This window comes from Rousettus aegyptiacus, unplaced genomic scaffold, assembly GCF_014176215.1.
Source record: "Rousettus aegyptiacus isolate mRouAeg1 unplaced genomic scaffold, mRouAeg1.p scaffold_m13_p_12, whole genome shotgun sequence".
In the NCBI taxonomy this organism is placed as follows: domain Eukaryota; kingdom Metazoa; phylum Chordata; class Mammalia; order Chiroptera; family Pteropodidae; genus Rousettus; species Rousettus aegyptiacus.
In genome coordinates, this window is record NW_023416287.1 from 32,351,117 (window position 1) to 32,374,847 (window position 23,731).

The following is a 23,731-nucleotide window of genomic DNA, read 5'->3' on the forward strand; positions in this document are numbered from 1 at the left end:
TCAGAGGTAGATCTTGAAAAGCTCTTTATGTCAATTGAATGGGGTTTCATTATTTGTTTTCTGTCAGACTGGGGATATTGACCAGAGAAATAATATACATCAAGTGCATACGCTAAAAAGCAGCACTTTTGTGGGCACATAGAGACTTGTTTGAAAGATTTTGATATTAGAGGCAAGGTAGCTAATAAGAGGTTATTGTAACCTCTCCAGTTTCAGAGGATGTATTCCCTCCCTCCCGTTTTTATTGCCTCCCTCCCTCCCTCAAGAGAGATATTCACTGAATGCTTGCTATGTACTGGGTACTATTTGAGATAAAGTTTGAGGTAATGGCAATGGGAATAGAAAAAAAAAGGAGACATATATGAAAGCAATTTAGTAAAGAGTAACTGATTTTATATCAAATAGCTATAGGAGGGAGAATAGAAGACTGGTATGTTTCCAGCCTGAGCTCTTGAATAAAGGGCTGATAGCATTCTCTGAGCCAGGTCTTGTTTGAATCTGTTTGCTTATATGTAACGTGACAACAATAACAAGAACTCAGTTTCACAGGGCTATTTGTGAGGATGAGGTAAAATAATACATATATGAAAAGGTTTTGTAAACTAAAAGATAAAATGAGGGCAAGGTGTTATTTTAAATATATGTAATGTATTTTCAAATAATGTCTTTACTATTTTTGTTCCATGTGGCTGTAATTTTTTCTTCACAAGAAGCACCATTGGGCAGAATAAATTAAATCAGAAGGCTTTACTATCTAGTTGAAATAAGCATTATCTAGCTTGTAATGTCAGTCTTTACAAGCCCAATTTTGTATATTCTGGTTTTTCTTCCGTTATGCAGATGTTAGTGGGGGAGTGGTGGGTAAAAGCCAGTTGAGTTTCTCACGAAATTGCACACTGCAGACTTGGGAGAGAATGGTTTTGTTTAAAGCTGATTCATTGCGATTTCATAAGAGATGCTATTGTGTAGGTACAATAACAGTTTAGCAAGGTTCTTTATGAGACATTCAGGATTATGGATCCATAATTTGCATTCATTACAAACATTGTAATAACTTCCTGTGAGCCATTAAAATGAAGGTATTGAAAGGCTATTAAAGATGCCAAAAAGCAGTGAAATCACAACAGGTTCACTTATTGGAGAAAGTACTAACAAGATAGAAGCCAGCATTGCAAATACAGATCTCATCTGCTTGGTTATCACATTTAACTTTTTCCAGCCTCACTGCGCAAAGGAATGGGCTGTGATCTGAGTAGGCTGAATATTCTGAACTCATATTGCAATATACCCATCCAGCCAGCCAGCCATTCATCCACTCATTCATTTCAATCCTAGGTGCTGGGACAGATACTAAAGAAAATGATATGTTTTTTCTACAGTGTAATTGGAAATACAGATACATGAAATATATTTGCAATAAAATGAAAATATAAACTGATAGGTTAAGTGTATAGTGTTTTGGATACTCCTGGGAAAACAGAGTAGAATGGAGAGACACAATTGCTGAGAAGAAAAGAAAAAGGAAGGATATTCCAGGGAGCCAAATTAATGAGTATTGTATTGCAAATTAAGTTGTGAATGTGGCTCCCTGGAAGTCACTCATACTGGCAAATTCCACCAGCTAGCCTTTTCACATTTATCTCCAGGATTTCTGACTTAAAGGCAAATTAAGCTAATTGTTGCTCCATAAAGTATCCAGTGTGAAAAACCCATCTAAACCCTAGATTAGAGAGATTGAAAAAAACCCAAAAGTTCTCAGTGATGGCATAATGGAATACCAATTGGTTGATCTTTGCTGTTGTCCTATGTAAAAAGATAATTCCTCAAATATCTAGATCACTTAGTACAACACCTGGCACAAAGTAGGTCCATGATAAATAGATGATACTATCTATTGATAGAATGTTGCTTCAGCACAATATTTGAAATAAGCAAAGAAGAATTATTAATGGCACCTCAAATTTTTTAAAATTGTATTATCTTCCATTTCCAACTCAGTTTTTCCCTCTGACTACAAGATATTAACAATATAGATTCATTTAAACAAATAAAAAAATCCAATTTACTTTAAAAAATGTGTCAGACTCTCTCCTGCAGGTGCACAGGAAATGAAATATTATTATTAGTTTAAAGGAAATTATGACAGTTTCATGACTAAAAAAGAGAAAACTTTTGTGGAGGAAAGAGCACACCTGGTATACATCAAAAATTAATTTCTAATCTCAAGTGTTTATAACATATAAATCACCTTTATTTCCAAAACTAATGGCATAGTGGAACAGCTATGATTTAAATAGAATCAGTTTTATTACTTCTAATAATAACAAATTTAGTGTAATTCAAATAAAACTATATATGTAGTGAATAGGTAAAGGAAATCACAGAAAAGTAAAAAAAAAAAAATCCCTGTGATCACTGAATAAAGTAATACCATATTTTAATCGAAATAATCTGGGCTAGATTTACAATCCAGGTGAAAAATGCCAATTTTGAGTCTCTCAAATTATATAGCTGCAAACAAGCTAATTAACTTCTAATCTGTCAAATTGGAATGTTAACACCCATTATGAGAATAAAATGAGATAATTTGTAAAAGGGCCAGTATATGACCCTGAGTGGAGGGGATATTTAACAAATATTTGTTCCACGTATCCTCTCCTTTGCTTTATCATTGACCCAATACTAGCTTTTGCAATTTGTTTTGACTAATAAACAAAGTTGACCTTATATACTCATGATTTGGAGTATGTGGTAATTCATATGCAAAATAAATGAGGCTAAGAGTCAAAATTTTGGCTTTCGATTCTTGATAAAAATACTGCTTTACGACCTTAGGCAAGTCAGTTAACCTCAGTGCCCTTAGCTATATATTAGTTACAGTTATAGAACACTCTATCATTATTACGAACTATATTAAGCAGAATAACTGAAATCATGGGTATTATTAAACATTTTTAACCATGTCTTATATCAATTTACAATGTTTTACTATTTTTCCCTTGATTTAATATTTCGATCTAACTGTATTTGTTTTCAATTCTTTATTAATTTTAGTGAGATATTATTCCTTTTGCTTATGAATTTACATTTCATAGAATCTTTAATGTCGGGGTTAGCACGGAACTTACATATTGTCTAATGGTTTGAGAGCCCAGATGCCACCATTTCCTGCCCCCATATTATGGTAGACATCACCTGAGCGCCCGTAGTGGCAGGAAATTGACTGATTCCTGAAGCAGTGTGTTCATTCCTTCATTCAAGAAGTACTGCTATGAGGATCTTTATTCTATTAAACCAAAGTTTGATCTTTTTCTCAGCTACTTCTTGCCAAATTTTTATTCTTAAGGGTTCCATGGAATAAGCTGATACTCTGTCACATGGTAGCCTTCAGACATTTGGAAATGAGTAATGTGCAAGTTTCTAGTCTTTATTCATTTATCATATACACTACTTTAAGTGTTTCAGAAGCACGTCTTTTATCCAAAATTTATGATTGTATTTATAATTGTAGGGAATGTGGCATTTAATTATAATGCACTGCCACATCTTTGAATGAATGAAGTTTTATAATATGTTCTTTCATATATCTATATTGTTTGAAGTAAAAGTACATATTTATATTTTTTCTAAAGCTACAGAGACCTTTTGTTCCAACATATAAATAAATAAATTTATTATATTATATATTTATATATATAAACATATACATATAAAAGCACTTTAGACACCTCAGCTGAATAGCTGAATGCTGGCAAAATCCTAAACCAAAACAACTGAACAAAGAAGAAAATAGTTTGAAGTTTGCTCTGTCATGCCCAAAGTTGAAGAAAATCTTCATGATTACGTTTGAAGATGTATGAAATGGAAATAACTTCTTCCTAATCAATGAATGTGATCGTGTCTAGAGTGAGGCCAGGGGAACATGGAGCAGGCCCCCAGGTCCGTGACTAAAGAACATTTTGTTGGCCCTAGGGAGAGTCCAAACCTCAGATGCAAAGATAGCAACCTGGAGACCCAAGAGGGCTGAATTTGGCTACAGATATATTGTTCGGTTAGCACAATGTTAAAACAAAACTAAACAAAATGCTGCTTTTAAAAATCAAGAGATTCTATATAAAATCTAAATTTCCAACTTCTCAAACATCTAGGCAACACTGGGCCTGCATTCCAACTACTCAAGATAAAGCTGATGGGTTGGGACATCTCCAAGTGGCCACAGTTACCACCTTTTTCACTCTGTAGTGTACTAAGTCTCCTGCTTTTATTTTTATTGTCTGCTTGATTTCTATGGGCATTTGAAACCCTGGTTATTGAGTATCTCCAGGGTCATTTGTCTTTATTTTCTTGCTACATCCTTCCCTCTTATAAACCTCTTGTTCTCTTTAATTTTTTACGCAACCCAACAGAGCACACACATGTGCAAAGGTTCTTCAGTTTAATTCTTCAGGCGACACGAGGCTGCTTTGATGCTCAGATCTCCTCCTCTGACAGATGTTGAGACTTCTCACCATCACCTTGTCACCTCCAGTCTAGTGGTTTCCCAGCATTTTTTCCCTGTCATGTTGCCTACCCAACAGTGTTCTCATATGGAAAGCACTCTCATTTCCAACACTGCCCACACCGGCCTGCAGTGAGGATAAGACAGACTGCAGTGGTGTGCATGTCTGGAACCTTTGCCCATGTGGAATCTGATACTCTTGGTCTTTAATAGCAGAAAACCAGAAGGCAGTTAAAATGTCTTCTGGCCAGTAAACACATGAAAAAACCACTTATCCTCATTAATAATCATGGAAATACAAATTAAAACAACAGTGAGAAGATTCCTAGGCATCAGATTACTTATTATATTACTCTTTATAACTTATAATCTCATAACAACAATAATTGGGAAAAATTCTGCTTTTCCTTTCATCTTTAGTGCACAGGCAGATAGGATGGTATGAGAAAAGGAATGTGTTGCTCTGGCTTTGAAAAACACATACTAGACTTGGTAACAAAAGATTAGATGGAGGGAAGTTTTTCTTTACAGAATCATTTCTTTAACAAGCGAAAGAGCAGTGACAGAATGAGGCAGTCACCAATTTTGCAACCCTAATAATTTAAAAGATTTAGGCAGTGCTTATCCACAGATGCCAACATGACACACACATACACACCACTAAACTTTATGTGTTTCTTATATGTCACTACTTATAAAGTGGTTTAGCCACCCACATTAAAAAAAAAAAAAAAAAAAAGAACCTAAATTGGGTCAATGCTCTAACTATAACTACGAATTTATAGGCAATACAGAGAAGAGAGAAACATATTAAATTATACCATAGGGCCGAAAAATTCACACAAGAAAATTCTATAGACCAAATGATCTGCTTTTTGCAACATATAAATTAGAAGAAAAAAAAAAAAGACAGACAGAAAGAGAGAGGAGAGAAGAAAACCTGTAGAAAATGAGACTAAAAAATATCCAATTGAAGCAAATAGAACAAAATATCATTTATTTATTCTGTCTGATGGCTGCAAAGATATTACATAGAATTATTTTCCATAGTCTTTTTATAATCATAATTATATTATGCTTCTTGCAGTCAAAAACAAACATAGACCTACCAATCACTTCCGATCAAAAATCAAATTTGGATCTTGTTTCATACACACAAAAAATGTTTAAAAATATGAATTTTATGACAAAATTTGAAATCTGAATCCTAACATAGTGTTTAATGATCTTAATGAATTATTGTTAATTTTTATATAAATGGTACTATACCTATTCCCTTTTTCCACTCCTTAAAAAAAGAGAATGTCTTCCTCATTTATAAACATAGACCTGGAATATATGTTGGCAATATAACATAATGTCTGACATTTGCTTCAAAAATTACAGGCAAGAGGGAAATGAGTAGAGGCTTAAATGGAATTTTTTCTAATTTCAAACATGTTAGAAATATTCCACAGTAAAAGTTGAAAAACAAACAAGCAAACAGAAGAGCAGGTGCTAGACCACCATGCCCCCTTACCCAATCAAAGTAGTAGCAGTCTATAAGTATTCACTGACTCATTGTCACTGGACTGGACGCTCATAGAGCTTCACACACATGACATGGAGAAAGTAATATTCTGGCCTACCAAGACCATAACTACACAGCCTGGAAAGAAATTTAGTTTCTGATCCCAAAGAAGAAAGTCTCATTTATTTCTTTCTGTAGTGTTACCAGGAAATGCTATGCAGAAAATAAATGGCAACTCTATGAGTGGATGTTAATGAATTTTTAATGAATTTGAGGTGCTGGCACAATATAACCCTACAGAATTCAGTTAAAAAAAAAAATGTGCTGCTCTAATGCTGAAACCTTACACATGACAACAGCTGCACTTATGCTAGAATGAAAGTAGCCTCACTGGGGTGAAGATTTTTCTCAGCCTAGTAAATCTTTTGGCCTTCATTTTGCTGGTCTCCCAGAGGCCCTGTGTGCCCCATGGTTAGACATCCTGTGGTTTCCAGTGCTGGAGAAGGGATCCACCATTTCTGCTCTCATCCTTGGCTGTCTCTAGATATTGAGGGCTTCTGCATAACATTAAATGTTTATTGCAGATTGTTTCTTTTTGTCCTTCTAAGTAGCCTGTAAACTCCATCCCAGAGAGCAGCTGGGAGAGTTATTGCCTGTTGATACACTCACCCAAATAAGTGCTGAGTTCTTCACTACACACATATGGACTTTGGCTCTGGGCCCAGAATACCTGAGTCAATTTCAGAATCCAATTGTTACAGTTCTTTGTGTTTTTAGAGAAGAAAAAGGTGTGCATCTTAAGATCTTAAAGCTGTCTGCATTTACATTCCAACTTTCTTTTTAATTAAGCAGACCAGAAAGATCAATAGAGAATTTACTAGCATAGGCGAGCATATTGGAATGATTTCATTAAAAAAAAAAAAATACTGCTTTGACAAAGGGAAGGCAGGGAAGGTGTTTAGCAAACCATCTTAAGCTGGTTGGATGTTTCGCATTTATTTTAGGCTCCATTCTCTATATACTTCCCACCCCACCCCAACCTTGGACCACAATCCTTCCAAAATGTTAATGATGCCCCATGGCCTTAAAATGCATTTTCCATGAGAGAACTATTTCCCACTTTTATAATGCTAGAACAATCATGTGCATTGTTAAAGACCCCTATATGACTTTGACTTTGTCAGAAGAGAATAGTAATTCTCCATTGACAGCTCCTGGTGACTGAAAGTATAATCAAAGTAAATGCATTATTAATGACTTTTCTTTTTAATGACTCAATCACAGTGTGAGATGCTTTTCAAATATTTTATTTTATATAATTTTTCCACTTGGTAAAGTCTGCCCACAAATTAAAGAAATACAATACCTAAATAAAATCAGACACATTATGTTGAGTGGTCTCCAAACAAATTGTCCTTCAAAAAGATTGCCAGAGTAAGCTCTGATCACTTTTTCCTGACAGGTGGGGACCAGGTACACACTAGACTTGGATCTGGTTATCTGAGAACACAGATTAAGAGCTGGAGGGTTGGAGTCTGAGAGCTCTGATATTCTAGCTTTATTATATACTAAAGATGTGATCTTGAAAAACCTCTAAGGCTTGTTTTTTCTTCTGTGAAATGAAGCTAATGATCCCCTTGGCACAGGCATTGTATGAGAATTAAATGAGATAATGCAGGCAAAGTGAATTTTTGACCTCTTATCCTGGTTCCAAGCACCTAGGGTGAAGACAAGGGAAGGGAGACTAGTCTTAGCAGCTGGCTACTCATACTGTTCTGAACTCTGTGACAGGACCAGGAGAGGAAATGTCCACCTTTCTTCTTTATTGCCAGTGAAACAAGCCAAAATATAACTATGGTCCTTCACTAATTTAGGAGATGCTGAATTTTCCTAATAAAATAATCTTCCCCATCTTTAGGTGACTGATTCACTCCTGCACTGAACTGTTTAACCTCCGCTTGGGTTCTGGATTGTACCCCCTTTTACCTTCTCAGAGCCTTACTCCTGAAATCGTCTAATTTCTTTATGAAAACATCACTTTCTTCCCTTTGCAAGGTAATTACTTTGGGGATATAAATAAAAGCAATTAAAAAAACAAGTTTTAAAAACTCCCACTGACCTCACAAAACCTTTTACTTCATTCCCTGACAGGTCCACTTTTGCCGTAAAATTGAAATCGTCATCTCTATAATTCCCTCTATTATTTAATCTCCCAATCTCTCTTTGGCCTGTTCCAACTAAGATTTTGCCCTCATTATTTCACTATAACCATTCTTATTAAATAGACAGTGATCTATATCTTACCAAGGCAAGAGGTCAAGTCTCCATTCTTTTTTTTTTTTTCTTCTTTTTTAATTTTTCAGGTGAGGCAACTCTTGGTTGACCTCACAGATTGCAAGGACTTTGTCAGCTTACAATTCCTTTTCTGTTTTTTTTGTTTGTTTGTTTGTTTGTTATGCCTACAGCACCTGGTCTTCCTAGGGGGTCTCCTATCCAAGTACTAACCAGGCCCAACTCTGCTTAGCTTCTGAGATCAGATGGGATCAGGCTTGTTCAGGGTAGTATGGTCATAGACTCAAGTCTCCATTCTTATTCTACTTGGTCTTTCAGCAGCATTTACCATTTTCTCATCTAGGACATCATATCTGCTTAGTTTCCCTCATTCCTTACTGTCTTCTCCTTCTAATCTCTTTTCCTGACTCTTTCTCTTTTTCTAGATCTCTGAATGTTAGACCCCCTACAGTTCCAACTACACCCATTTTCTTGGTAATCCCTGAAATTGCATTGCTTTAAATTCCATCGTTGATATCCTGTCTAGACTTCTGCTCTGTGCTCCAGGATCTATATCTCAAAGTGCCTGCTCAGCATCTCCACTTGACTCTTAAATAGGTATCTCAAATTTAAAATGGCAGAGAGAGAGAGAGAGAGAGAGAGAGAGAGAGAGAGAGAGAGTGATACTGCCCCCCAATGTCCTGCCACCATTCCTTCTGAATCTCAGTAAATTGTTCCACTATGTACTCAGTTGCTTGAGCCAAAAGCCTTGGCATCTCTCTTTCCTTCATAGTTTACATCAAATACTAGTAAGTCCTTTTGTCTCTACCTTCAAAATAGATCTAAAATCCAACACTGTCACCATCTGCACAACTATCAGCTTTGTCCTTCCCTAACCAGTCTGACCTGCTCAGGATCCCTATTATTTCAAGTTGCCACTCGATACATATTTGTTGATTGATCAACAGAGCGGACAACTAGTTTAAATTTTATGCATTGATATATGAACTAAAATGTTGAGGAAAGGCATTATCATTTTGTTTACAACTATATATTAAGGAACATTGTACTACCCTTCCATCTCTTTTTTCTTCATAACAGTTCCCTTCTTTGCTAGTTCTTCCTTCATCCTACTCTTATCTTCCTCAGTTGACTTTTCTCTGACCTATATTATACTATTATAAGCTATCTTTTTTTTCCAACATAGCTAGCTTTTTATTAATTTCTTTTCCTTTTTTGGATTTCATCCTCTTCTCTTTAACAGCATTTTTGTCTTAAGGAAATTAGCTGCTTTTTCAAGGATAAGTTGCAAAGAAGTTGGCAGCAGAAATAGTCTTCATTCCACTTCTAAGTTAAAGTCTCAATAAAGAGAAATTCTTCATTCCAGACAAGAGCTTGACATTCACAGAGCTTTCAATTTATTCTGTATCTGGCATAAAGCTAGGCCCCTTATCGGCATAATGATTTTATCAAGCATAATACCTTAAAGATATGGGTTATTTTTCTTTCAATCAAGAGAAGTCTACAAAGAGATGATTCAGGTTTGCCATGGTAGCTCTATGATGCTATCAATATTTTAGACTTCCTTTTACAAGTCTGGTATTCTCTGCCGATGGCTTCCACTCTATCTAGCTTGCTTTGTGGTCTTAAGATAGATGCCATGCCCTAGGCGTTATGTAAAAATTCAAAGCAGGAAAAAGAGGGAAGAGGAAAGTATTCTTCAAGCTGAATCAGACCCATTTTTAAAGAACTTTGAAGAACTTTAGAAGCATTGCATAAACATTCCGCTTATATGCCATCAGGGCAGAATTTAGTTATATTGTAAACTACTTGCACAGGAGACTGAAAAATATAATTTTCCATCTTGGGACATTGTCACCCCTCATTAAGAGAGGGACCTGTGTAAAGAAGAGTGGAGAAAAGATACTATAATAATAATTATAATGATAACTAATAAACACATTAAGTGCCAGGAGTTTAGTGTTGAGCAATGTGTGTGAATTTTCTCCTTTAAGCCTCACACCAACTTAATAAGGTTGATACTATTATTATCTTCGTTTTACTGATAAAGAAACCTGAGATACAAAGCCTTAAATAACTTAGTACAACATAGATGATAAATGTTGGAGTCTGGATTTAAATCTTCATACAGAAGCTTGAGAGCCCAGGCTTCTCAAACCTATGTTAAGTAAAAGTTGATGTTCCCCAATCCCATTCTCATTCCCATCACCATTTCTCTTGGCTGATGTGAACCACACCTCTGTTATTAAAAATGAAAGAAGTGCATGTTTGTGCATAAGCTTGTGTGTACATGTGTGTGTGTGTTTGCATGTGTTTAATCTTATACTTTAAATCAAAAAATTCTAAGTAGAATATTATGATACTTTGGTACCTTGACTGTGATCTCTTAAGTCTTTTATCAAATATCAGTTCCCTCAATCTCTTCCTCCCTTGCAATCTGGAATTTAAGGCCAGCTCTAAGCATCTTCATGGACAATCCCCAGGGTGGAATTTCAAATTACGTAACCAGAGGTGTGAAACTCATTCTACAAATTTCACTATTATTTCTGGTTAATAAAAATATAGGCCTAAGAAATACAATGGCATATGCCTAATTTTTATATTGGATTTAAGTGTTTTCATCATATGTATTATATCAGTCTGTACTGATATATACTCTGAGATGAGGCATTATAATCCCCATCATACAGATGAGAATGTGAAACTCAAAGATGTGAGGATGGGTCAAGACTGTATGCCTAAGGAGGAGCAGTTCTGGGCTTCACAGTCAGGACCTCTGATTTGTCAGTGGCGCTAAAGTATGAAGCCACTGGGAAGGAGCTCCTGCTTAGACAGGAACCAGACTTTAGATCTGCCAGAACCTATGTTTATTCTTCCAGTAATCATTTGTTTTAGAACAAAACTATGAATACCTGGCAAAGATGAAGGAGAGAAGGGAGATAGAATTGGAATAGAGATGGGCGGGAAAGAGAAACGGAAGAGAGACTGGCTGGCATAAGAAGAGTAAGGTTTATGTTCACCATGACTGTCTTTGAGATGTAACTATCAAGCAGCATCCAATGGTAAAAGAAGGAGTCCAAGAATTTCAGACACAGGTCAAGTTCATGTAGTTATGTGGGAATGATAAAAACTGTGATGGGTGATTGTCTCTGACTAGTGTTTAATAAATTACTTTTTAAAAATATGAATTTTAGGTGGCGTCATACCAGTGAGTTATAGAATACATTTTGCATTTGCTTTAAGGCTTTATTTTACACATTAAAAGAATATATATGGAACTATAATGATGAACATAAAACTCGCTACCAGTTAATGAGTAGTTCCTATATGCCAAGCATTAAATTGTGCACCTTTCGTACACAACCTCATTTAACCCTCCCACGATCCTGCAATGTTTTATCATCCTCATTTTATTGATATAGAAGCTGAAGTCCGGATGAGTTAGGCAATTTCCCTGTTCACACAGGGAGTAAATGGCAGACATGAGAATTTGAATTCAAGATTTAGACCCATTAACCTATGTTCTGACATCTAAACCCATCACATACCACCTACTGAAATAACGAATGAGTCTACCTACCATTGTGATATTGCTAATAATTGGAATTGATAAATTAAGAAACTAAAGTATACTTTAACTAGAGTTTGCTGTTTGGTTATTTTTCTAACACTGTTGCCTCTGAGGCAAAGGCAGGAAAATAAAGCAGAGTGAGTGAGTGAGTGAGTGAGTGAGTAAACTAGTAAACCCCTTTTCATTCATACACATCCTTTCTTCTGCTGTTTCTAACTCTCACTTTTGAAGCTATCTCAAGAGTCAGTATCTAGGGACACAGCTACTCACAGAACAAAATAGTCCAGGGTCATTTAAAATCTCTTAGGCAAAGAGTGGTTTAAGTTTTCTTGTCTCTGGCTACTGGTAACAAATTTTCATTAAATCTTAAATACAGTATAAACAAAACTTGAACAGATTGTGAATGCTTCCTAATTCCACAAAGAGACATTACATCTTTGTGGATAATGTTAAATGTTGAAACAGACCCTGAGGAAGTCATTTTAAGGCCAATAGTATTTTCATGTATTTTGGTCTCTCTAAATCAAATTTTCCTAGATTAATTGACATTGTCATCAAAATATGCATTTTTGTTTAAGAGTGTGCAAAGATTTATGCTTTAGTGACCATCCTCATTATTACTCATATTGGGGAATCAATACTGTCTCAACTCAGTCACACCCTTACTGGTGCTTTCTGTATATTTCACACACCTACTTGTACAACAGAAGGAAGTAATTACAGAGATGTGGCAAAGCACATGTATTAGGATGCAATTTGAGATCTAGCCTTTTTACTACTCGGTCCAGACATAAATGGGTGCGGGAACCAACCTGGAATCTGCTTGAATGAGAGAGTAAACTTACCTAAGCAAATCTAGATTGAGGTGTGCTAATATCAATGCCTCATTCAACTGAGAAAGGAAAGAGTAGTACAGTCTAGTTTTTGTTGTTGTTGTTGTGTGCGTGTACGTGTATGTGTGTTCAACAGACCTCGGATTATTTGAAGACAGCAGTTGTAATCTTATTTCTGTTTATAATATGGCTCACTGTTCTCTTAGAACAGTTCATGAGATCAATATCCTTCTTAAAATAAAGCCTTCCAAACTGAACTTAATATATGGTCCAGCTAAAGTAAGGTGAAAACTATTGACTTTTACTTATTTATTCTTTTTTTTTTTTTTTTTTTTTTTTTTTTAAAAAATCTACTTTTATTAATTTAGCCTAAGACCTTGGCTTGGCATTACCTAAAGCCTCCAGATATTTCTTATTTATATTTAGCCCTTGCAAAAATTTTCATTATTTCAAAACAGTGATTCCCAAATGTGGCCGCTCATTGGAATCAGCTGGGAAAGTTTCAAAAAATAGTGTTTACTGTGTTCTACTGCCAGAGATTATGATTTAATTGACCCAGGTAAGGACTAGGTTTCAGGATTTTTCAGATTCCTAGGTGATTTCAAAGTACAGCCAAGTTTGGGAACCTCTGGTCTTTTTGTGCAAAGTGTGGTCAAAGCTGTTGGCATCACTTCAGAGCTTGTTAGAAATGCAAATGTTTGGGCCTCACCTAGAACTACTAAACTAGCTTCTGCCTTTTAGCAAGATAGCCAGGTGACTCAGGTGAAAGTTAAAGTTTAAGAAGTACTGATCTAATCCAGATTTAAATATTTTAATTTTAATTTTTGTTAAATTGCACTTTTTGTCTTGAGATTGAGAAGGAACTACAGCCTCCTCAGTGGTGCTCAGACCACATGTGAGGTAAATAGACCACAGCATGGTCAGAGGAGTGGAGTTAAGGGTAGTTAATGACAAGCCTGGCATTGTCAGTACTAGAGGTTGAGGCTGGAGGTCCAACTAATCGCTCTCTACTATGCCTCCTGATTCTGGGGCAAGGAGGATGTAAGAATCAGATGAAGATTAAAATAGAGTGTCAGCTCTTTGCTAGCAAAGCCGGGTTAGGGAATGTGTGCAATTTGAACTGCAGACCAAGGTGAAATTTCCTGTCACTTGTTGTTGAATTATTTTACTCTTCCTTTCATCCAGCTAGTCTCTAGAGAAACTAGAGAACTGAGGCCTCTCCCGGGGAGGGAGCTGGTCAAGCCCTACCACATGAGCTTACCCTGCTTGTGGCAGTAATAGAGGGGAGAACATGTTCAACTTAAGAACGACTTCAGGAGCAGAACTAGCAAGATGGTGGCCAGCCAGGCAGGCACAGTGACCATTCACCCATGTCACTGACTTGCTCCATCACTTGTTCTACTCAGAGGGAGGACATATAATTCCCCAAAGCAATTTTCTGGCAATTGTTTCTATTTTAGAGGCTAATGTGAAAGTGCAGAGAGAGGGTATGAGCCATTTTCCCCAATCTTTTTTTGTTGATTATGATTAGGGAACAGATATCTGGTGGGCCTGCCCAAGAGTACAGGGTAAGAATGTCTCAGAACTGGAACCAGACTGGCGAAAAGGAGGCATGAGACAGAAGAGCAGGCCAGCACAGGGCCAGCTTCACAGAATAAGAGGAGGCAGTCGGAAGAGCAGCTGGGTTACGGTCACCAGCTTGCAATATCCCCAAATAATTTTGCTCTCCTGTGTCTTCTTTATTTTGAGACTTGGGATTTGCTTTGGTGTCCTGGCTGTCAGGTAAGGCAGCACAGGTATTTAAGTGTCTTACTTATCACTGGTTGGAGGTTAGTAGGGGTAGTGTTTGGCTTCCTCAGATCAGTGGCTGATTTTTTTCTTCATGCAGAAATCTTGAAATTATATATCTTAAAAAAGACATTTGTCTTTCAGGGACAATACTAAAAGAGGGTCCTGGGGAGAGAGGACAAAAAGAAGCTCTTCAGCTTCCCCCTGCCAGCTGTCCTGGGACCTGGCCATTCTTTTGATTCTATGTTTCATCTTAACTTACTCATATGATAAGACTTTCTTAGAGTCAGTAAGACAGAACAATGCCAAACCCCAAATAGCCATCAACATAATCTTAGCTGCTCTTTGTCCTGTCAAGCTCACAATCTTCTCATTGCTGGATTTTCTCTGAAGCATGGTCAATAATCCTTGGCACTACTTCCTTACCACAGCCTTGCTCTTTGACTCTTGGTATCCGGTGCCTCCTTGATTTCTCAACTGAAACTTCTCTTCTAAAGGGTACATGTGGCCTCCTCATTGCCAAATTCAAGCCTTTTGTTAGCTTCAGCTCATTTAATCTCTTTCTGGGAGCATATATATAACATTGTTGAGTACATTTCCTTTATTTCTTTTGAATTGTCAAATACAACCTTGGGAAAATACACTACACCACACACACAGACACAGACACACACACATTATGTACACAGATGTATATATTTTTTGCTTTATAGAAATGGATCATATTTTATTATCTTCTCTGCTTCTTGCCTTACTCAACAGTTCATTATGGAAACCTTTTCAAATGATCTGGCATAGAACTAATTCATTCTTTTAAATATTATGAAAGTTTCACAATTATTTAATCATTCCCCTATTGATGGATATGCTATTGGTTTTCAGACATTTTCTGCTCTGGGCTGGCGATTTTATATTATGGGATAAATTCCTAGTTGAAGGATGGCTGGATCAAAAGACACATGTATATTTAATTTATATTTAACATGTATGTTTAATTCAAATAGATGTTGCCAGATTACCTTCTAAAAAAAGTTGTACCACTTTACATTTCTACCATCAGTATATGAGTAGCCCTTCCCTGAAGCATCATAGTCCTTTCTCATTTTTTACAAATCTGTTGCATTTCCTCAACTACTACAGAAGTTGAACATATTTTCAAATGTTTATTAGCCATTTGGATGTGCTCTTCCTTGAACCTGGCTACTTATATCCTTATCCAAGTCACTTAACCCCTGAGCTTCAGCTGCTCCATCAGGTTATTATGAAGACTAAATAAAATATTTATACGAGGGCTTTGCCCAAAGTCTGGCACAAATAACTTGCTTGATAAGTGGTAGCTGGCATTGTTTTGAATTCCTTTTTCTTTATTTAGTTGATCTTCGTCCTCAAACCTTTAAAATGTAGGCATTTTAAAAAAATTCTGTCATATCTATTCTTGACATTCCACATTCTCTCTCTGAACAATCTCAATCACTTTCACAATGTCAATTTCACAATCTCTATTCTGCTGAGAAACCTAAATCTCTAATTCTGATTTGTCTTTCAAGTTCATAAGCAGCAATTTCAGTATCCTACTGGACCCCATGCTTCAAGCCTCCCCTCCTCCTGAGCAGGCAAACTCAGCCGCCTAGTGTGAGATTCATCATCTTCCTGAACATGTGCTTCCTGTACACCTAAGGGCATCCTTTCCTCCAAGACCTCAGAACTTCAGATCGCAATGTCATCATGCTGCCTTGTCCTAGACGTTCACTTCCATGTCGAAACTCCATAAATGTCACCACTACAATGATTCACATCTATCCTCTCTATTCTACTCTGTTTCTACTCTAGTTTACTACCTCAACAATTAAAATAGCTAACTAACCAGTCTTTCCCTTGCTAACTTCTCATTTTTCCAATCTATCTCTTACATGTCAGAGGAAATCTAAAACAGTGGCAAATCATGTCACACCATCTAAAGCATCAGTTGGTCCCTTACAAAATAAGGATCACATTGGTCTTGGTGGACCTTGTCCTCATTCCTTCACATACCATATTTTTCCATCACACCTATTTCTTTTTGTTCCACCAGTAGACAAGGTTTGAACATACTCAAGTGTTTTATCTGTGCTGGCCTGTCAGCCAACGATATCTCTCCCCTCTCCACCAATTGAACTCCTATTCATTTTCAAGGCCTTTTCCTCTATTGGGATCCTCCTCATCACCAAGCTAGAATGAATTTACTTTAGCAGATTTCCAGAGTATCTCCCAATTTCATTCTTCTGCAATAATTACTATTATAGTAGGTCATTTACACGTCTTTTTGCTATTCGAAGGCCAGAATCTGCTTCTTATTTCTAATTATATTTCCTTTCTTTTCTGTATTTCTCACTCTCAGTTTCTTATCTTGTCCCTTGTAAGTCCTCCTTCCTTTTTGTTGAATTTAAATTTTAGAACAAACACATAACTGGTGTTAGACAAATGGAATATGACTGGAGAGAGAAAGTTTTGCCAAGGACCAGCTGTCCTGGATTCTCAGAGGCAAATGCTGGCAATGAGACTGGTTCTTCCCAGATACCTTCTGTTCATTCATATACATTGCTATATGAACACATGTTGTACTAGTTGGCCAACATTTATAATCAGACTATGTCTTAGAAGCATCTAGCTTCTCCTGAAAGAAGGAACATTGGAAAGAGTAGGTCTGCATTCCTGGATAGTGCAGTCAATGAGGATGAGCAAATAAATGTAGCCTCGCTTGGGTCTGACACCCATGAGCATTGTTCACATGAAACCTACAGCAATCTGATTTCATGATAACAGCACCAATTCAGTGTGTGACCTTGATCAGGTCAATTGACCCTTGAGCCTCTTGTCTTCATTTGTATAATAGGGAATAAACCACACCATTTTATATCTTCCATTTACCAACATTTCTTTTATTCATCTCTTCCCAAACTTTAAAATTTTTTAAAATAAAAATTTAACATTTTTCTCCATGAAACAGTGTACTTATTGAACATAATGATTTTGTTCCACTTATGCTATCACCTTTTTCAAAACTGATTCAGATTTTAACTAATAGTCCCTGGTTATCTGGATGGTAATCATATTATGAAATACCATAATTTTTCATCATGCTTGTTTTGCTAAGGAATAAAGTTAAGAAAACATATGAATGCTGAAGTATTCTTTTGCTATTCTTTGTTAACTTTTGTTTGGTTCTCTTCTTTTTATCTCAAACTGTTACTGTTACAACCTAGCTTGGACCTCTGGGAACAATGTCTGGATCCACTAGCTAGTAACTCTGGCAATTCCTGGGATGCCTCCAGGAGCAAGTCAGAGCTATTACAATGCTGAATCAGTAGAATTCTGGTACACACACACACACACACACACACACACACACAATAAACTTTCAGTTACATTTTGGCAGTCCTATGAATGTATAGATAATGCCTATTATTGAAATGACTAAACAAGTGATGCATAAGGTGGAATCCAAACATTTCCTACTCTTTTCCCAATCTCATCCCCAGTTATTTCTTGTTTTGAATATAATCGTCTAATTCTTTTTTTCTTTCTTTGTGTTCATTTTGTAAAATGGCAAACATACTATAGTTTCTATTGTTCTATTTGCTTCTTTTCCCCTTACTTCCCAATATGAATTAGATATCATTCCATTCCAGTACATTTTCACCTACCTAATTCTTAACTGCTTCTTATCATTTCAATGAAGGTGAATATCATGAAGTATTTAGCCAATTTCCTGCTGATTAACATTTAGTTTTTTTTCAATTCTCTTTCTAGTTTAATGACCAGTTTCCTTGATGGAAAAGAAGGAGGTAAAATGGTCATTGCATAACAGTGTTTCTGGCTAAAGTGTTAATATTCATAGGTATTTGAGAGCAAAGGTGTCTAGCACCTGAATTATTCTCTAGTTTACTTTTTCAGAAATGAGAATCTGGACTTAATACTAGCTACTCATTTTGTCATAAAAAAAAAAAATCACATGTTCCAAACACTATGCACCAATCTCCATGCTAAGTACTTTATAAAACTTGTCACATTTAATTCTTCCAATAATTCTAAAAGCAGATACTTTTACTATGCCCATTTTACAAAAATAGAGGCCAAGTTCTTTGCCCAAAGTCACATAGGTATTAAAGGGGCAGAACTGGAATTTTAAGATATGCAAATCCAAGCTAGAAGCTATGTTCTTAACTTTGATTGCTGAGGGTACAGGAGACCTTGCCAAGGATCTCTTTTCCTCCCCACCTCCCCCTGTACGTGCAACTGTAATGGGGAAGTGAGAGAGAGAAGAGAGGGCTTTCCTGTGTCTTAGGCCAGGAGTGTAAACAGAACTGGGTTATTCCCAAATAGAGACTAGTAGGAGCAGCATAGTAAAAGCTCATTTTTGTTATCACTTTGTAGCCCTATAATGCTTTCAAATTAGAAGCTCTATGCAGCTCTCTTGAGATCAAATTTATGTTTCTGCAGAGAGAGACTATGGAAAAGCCTCAGACTCTGAAGACTTAGATTTGCCATGAACTACCTGTGTGATTATGGCTTTCTCCATCAGAGATTGAGGCCTGGCTCACTTGGTCTCTGAGGGACATTTTTATTTTGAAATAATTTAACTTACAGGAAAAAAAAATTAAATAATAATAAAAAATTCCCATTCCCATTTACCTTTCACACAGACTCCCCAATGTTAACATTTTACCATGTTTGCTTTGTCATTTTCCAACCGTATCATAGATACAAATGTATAGGTTTGTTTTTATTATTTTTTATTATTTATTTATTTATTTATTATATTTTATTGTATTATTTATTATATTTGTTTTTATTTGTTATTATCATTATTATTTCTATACTCTTCAAAAGATGTTAACATACTACCTCTTTACTTCTAAATATTCCATTGTGCATTTCCTAAATACAAGATATTCTCTTATATAAACACAGTGCAATTATTAAAATTTAGATATTAATATTGATAATAGTATTATTATCTAATCTACATACCTTATTTGAATCTTAGCAACTGTTCCACTAGTGTTCTTCATAATAAAATAATTTTGTTTTTCTGCCTTACTGTCCAACCTGGATCATATATTGCATTTTATTGTCATTTCTTTTTGGTCTCATAAAATCTGAAAAAGTTTCTCAGTCTGTTTGTCTTTTTGACTTTGACATTTATGAAAAACACAGGTTATTTTGTGGAATATCCCTAGTTATGGTTGCATGATGTTTCCTAATGGTTAGATTTAAAATATGCATTTTTGCCAAGAGTAGCACAGAGGTTATTTTGTGTCCTTCTCTGTACATTATATTGAGAGGCATGCAATGTTTATTTTTCTCATTAGTGGTAATGGTAAGTTTTAAGACCTGAAACAAGGTGATATCTGCCACAGTTCTCCCTTATGAAGTTACTGTTTTCACTTTGTAATTAATATGTCTTGTGGAGAAATATTTTGACACAATGTAAATAGCCTATCAAACTTTTCAGACAATAATGTCAGTAGCCATTGATGATTTTTACCTGAAACACACTTCTAAGTTGGTTGCCAAATGAGTTCTGAGATTCTTGTTTTGTAACTTTTACTTACCCAGACCTTATTGAGCAGTAATAAAAATTCAACATTGAGTTACTTCAGAATCATGTGGGTGAGTTCATCGTTCAAATCAGTTAAGTAATATTTAGCTTTGCAGATTGTAATTATTAATCTCTTACTACTGAGATTAAAGGTAAATATATAAGGGAAAAAAAGACGTCTCTAAACATATTGTTAGGTATTTCTTTAAATATATCAAAGCGAAATTTTACTTTGTGAAAAAACTGCTCAAACTTTTAAGTGTTAAAGATGAATGAGGATCATTCACATTGGTATCTACACTGTTTATTTATAACTGGGGTCCACTTACCTGCCAAATATTAAGTATTTAGGTTCAAGGAACTTTGTTTTCAAGAGGACAAATAAAAGAAATATTGATATTCATCTAATGCCCACAACACTAATCATTTTATTATTTGATTAGATTCTTAATGTATTAATTAAACTATTAAAAATATATATATTTTTGTGTTCACTTTGTATCAAGAACCATGCTCTGGACTGGAAATACAACCACAACTAAGATAAGAACCTTGTCTTGGGAGGAAACAGACATAAGACAAGTGCAATAGTATATTTTACTGTATATAGAGTATTATAGGACAACAGAGGAGAAAATAACTGATTATTTCTGCAGAATTAAAGGAAGGCTTCAAAGAGGAAGTGACAGTTGTGCTGGGTATTGAAGAATGAGTAGTATTTTGTCAGAGAGAGAAGGGGATAGGAATTTCAAGAGGAAAAATCATAGAGAAGAAGCTTAGAGGTATGTAAAAGTATTGAATATTTGGTGACATGTTTAGAGTCTAATGTAGCTCCATCTTGGCCATTTGGAGACTCCTCAAAGCAGCATGAATTGGCAGCAAGAGTGCAGGCTCAGATACTAGGCTAACTGGGTATTCAATTTAATTTTTATGTTTTACTAGGACATTATTATCTAGTTAAATTATTTAATCTTTTTAAAACTATATTATCTCATTTATAAAATGAAGTTTATAGTATCCATCCCTCAGCATTGTTGTAAAGATTCAATGGGAATGTGTACAAGATTCTTGGCACAGAGTCCAGGAAAGAGTAAATATTCACCAGGTATTTTTCCACTTCCCTTACCAAGAGAACTATTAGGCTGTTTCAATAAATATTGGCCAACATGGTTTCACTTTCCATGTGTTTTACTACCCAGTAAATTAAAAAGAAAAAAAAAGTTTCCCAAATACAAAGTGGATAATAATACAATTATGAACCAATGATTTGGAAGAAGATTCTGAATCATTTAGGAAAGAAACAAAATCTGTATTTTAAATGATTTTCTTATATATGTTTTAGGATGCATGCTGAAAACTATGCAATAATGGATAAGCCATGTTATTAATGATGAAAATAATGGCATAATTTCAAGGATATACATGGTAGTGATGTTTAACAGCAACACAAAAATAATATTATAAACAATAACAGGAAATGGTTAAACAAATTAGTTTTCCTCATTTGTATGCTGCTATTAAAAGTTATGTTTTTATGTTTTAGAAAATATATTTTACTGAGCAAGGGAAATATCAAATAATTTAAACTAAAAAATCTAAGAAGGATATGTTGACTACACAGAAATGAAAGAAATATTCACAATAGAAAAAGTGTAATGAAGTTGAAGGAAAAAAGACAAATAAAAGGAATATCTTTGAAACACTTATAAAAAACATCTATAGGAATTTATCCTACAGACATATTTTTACATGTTCATAACAACACCTTCACACACACTCACTTTTGAGACAACTGAAAATTTGAACACTGGATATTTGATGATATTTAGTAACTATTGTTAATTTGTTCAGGTGTGATGGTGTTATTTTGATACTTTAAATCTTTCAGAGTTATAATCAGAAATATTTATATATTAAAATAATATAATGCCTGAGATTTACTTCAAAAGAACAGTCTTTTAGGACTTAGAGGAAAGTCAAGAAAGGTCATAGATAAGATGAGATGATAATTGTGGATAATTGTTGAAGCAATTAGTACACAGAAGCTAGGCATATTGGTTATAAATATAATATGTATAAAGTTTTTACATTGTGTTTTATCAGGTGAGATCATAAATAATTTTATACTATATTTTTACAATTTTTTGTTATAATATACTGATCAGAACTTAATCTTCTGAAAAGAAAGTAATGCATTTTAAAATAGTTTTTTTCTCCCTTTAGAAATAAATGGAGATATTTTCCCTTTTAAAAATTGAAATGCAATAACTCATGTAGATTTCTCATTTGAGCAATATTTAGAATGTTTTTCTCCTATTTAGTTGGGTCCTTTCTGGTACTCTCACCTTTTCTAGAGGCTTTCTTCTCACTTCTTTTAATGAAAAAGTCAAGTAATAAGATGTATCCAGCTGCTCACTATATCCTTCCTATCACTACCTCTTGCACTGGGTAGGGCAGGAGTGGGGGTTGTGGAGAAGATGAATGAAAGGGTGTGTGTGTGTGTGTGTGTGTGTGTGTGTTGGGTCAATGAGAGTGAATATTCTAAAGCTTAAATTTCTGAATGTGACCATTTTCCCAGCAGTAATACATTTAGATAGACTAAGAAATAATTTTTTCTTATTTATTTACTAAAGTTACTTTTTTTCTGACTAAAATTCTTCTGCAATCTTTCTCATGATTGTGTTATTTTTATTTGGGGGCTCTGATTAGGCAATATCTGTGATGCACTAGCTAAACTGGTAATAATGTGGTAATAAAGAACATCTAGGTCGAGGCTATGATCTCATTTAGGACTATTAAGTTTTTATTCAGTGTCAAGTCGAAAACCATGTGATGAGTTATGTCAGCGAAAATGGTGAAGGTAATTCCAAGGACCTGTCCATCACAGAAATATTGAAAAATCAATCAAAAACTGTCAGAATCAACTTTGTCAGAACTCTGGAAGATAGTCAAATGTTTACAGCATTCAAGAGAATTCTGAATCAAGAATAAGACAACTTAAAAAACTGTAGAAAAGCTTTATGGTATTTTTACTTACCCTTGCCACACTCCTCTCCCCAAATTCATGGAATTCTTGAAGCCCATGTTCCCAGTGAGAGAGGAAATAAGACCTTATTCTGAAAGAAATGTGTTTGTCTGTTCAAACTTGTCTGCGAGTTATCTGAAGGACTGATACAAGGTACTTGTCTTTGCTTTGCATAACTTAGAACTGACTCAGGATGGAAAAGTGGTAGGCATTTTTTGAAAACTGTGAGACAAATGAATAACCTGCAGCCATCTGGGGGGAAAAGATTACGGTTGAGGCAAACAATACAGCACTGAAAGCCTGGAAGAAAAAGCTGGGAAGGAAGTTTTCTATGGGACATTAGGCATTCAAAAGTGACTGTGTATTTTGGAGAAATTACGCATGGTCATTCCCAATGAAAGACACATGATTAGAACAGACCTGAGAAGACTCTAAATATTCACTTCTGGCTGTTCTATAGGCTCAGTGCAAGCAGAAAGTCAGGGTAAGGCAGAGTTCTAAATAGCATGGCTTAGCATTGAAGAAGTGCCCCAACACAGAGCCAATGTCACTAGGGGTTTTAGTATCAGATTTGAGTAGATAAAAGAAAGAATCAGCGAACTTGAAGATAGGTCAATTTAAATAATCTAACTT

At 35.3% G+C, this 23,731-nt stretch overlaps 1 protein-coding gene and 1 pseudogene across 3 annotated transcripts in view; one reads left to right on the plus strand and one right to left on the minus strand.

Annotated features, from left to right (window-relative positions):
• The window catches only part of MACROD2 (mono-ADP ribosylhydrolase 2), a 1,752,897-nt gene that overhangs the window by 1,081,510 nt on the left and 647,656 nt on the right, over positions 1-23,731 (plus strand). The gene's annotated exons all lie outside the window — the stretch shown is intronic.
• LOC118610475 lies at positions 8,465-8,583 on the minus strand (annotated as a pseudogene).